We start from the raw sequence: 835 nt of genomic DNA on the forward strand, positions 1-835 counted from the left end.
CTGTCTGAGGTTTGGGGATTCTGGATGCCACCTAGAGGATTATTCTTGTCGTTGTGCTCTCTGCTGCTTTTCCTCAGGAAAAGTGCTTTCCTGCCTTTCCTAGGCCCTGCGAGGAGCGAGGAGCATCTGGTGGGCAACTGCCAGCTTTGACCTTTCCTAGGCCCTGCGAGGAGCATCTGGTGGGCAACTGCCAGCTTTGCTCCCGTCGGCAGCTGAGCGCTGAAGGTTCACGCCAAACAAGCTGGTGTAACCCCACGGCACGGTGTGGTACGGCCGGAGGGACCTGGCTGGGGCCCAGGAGGGGCTGTAGTCCCATCAGACCTAATCATCATCCCCAAGTGGTGTCCCAGACCAAGCAGGGCTACTCTGCTTCCTATCCTGGAGCTCCATAGGAGACATCAGCCAGCAGAGAACCACACCCAACATTTGGAAATCAATCCATGCACCAGGACAACCCAGACCTGGCACTCTCTGGTTTAATCACCTGTGGCTGTGGGCCATGCAGCTGTGGGATGCTGGATCAGAGCTGCTGAGGGCAAGGAGTAAGGTTTACAAATAGATGCAGGAGCCGGTCCGCCTCTTTGGACCTCCACTGCTCAGGTGTGTTATCTGCAGAACTGACACTCAGCTTCCACCTAGGAGAAGGTAGCCCTGTCCCTCAGTATCTGAGTTTTCTGTGGCAGACTATGTGCAGAACCATCCAAGTGCCAACACCGCCCCGTTGCTGACAAGCTCTTGATACCAGAGCCACCAAGTGACATTTTCAGAGTAGGCACTTGGGGTGTGATTGTGAGGGGATGCTCAGAGTTCTTGTGGATTAGGTACAATGCTGCAA

Source organism: Egretta garzetta, unplaced genomic scaffold (genome assembly GCF_000687185.1).
Source record: "Egretta garzetta isolate BGI_Z169 unplaced genomic scaffold, ASM68718v1 scaffold293, whole genome shotgun sequence".
Lineage (NCBI taxonomy): Eukaryota > Metazoa > Chordata > Aves > Pelecaniformes > Ardeidae > Egretta > Egretta garzetta.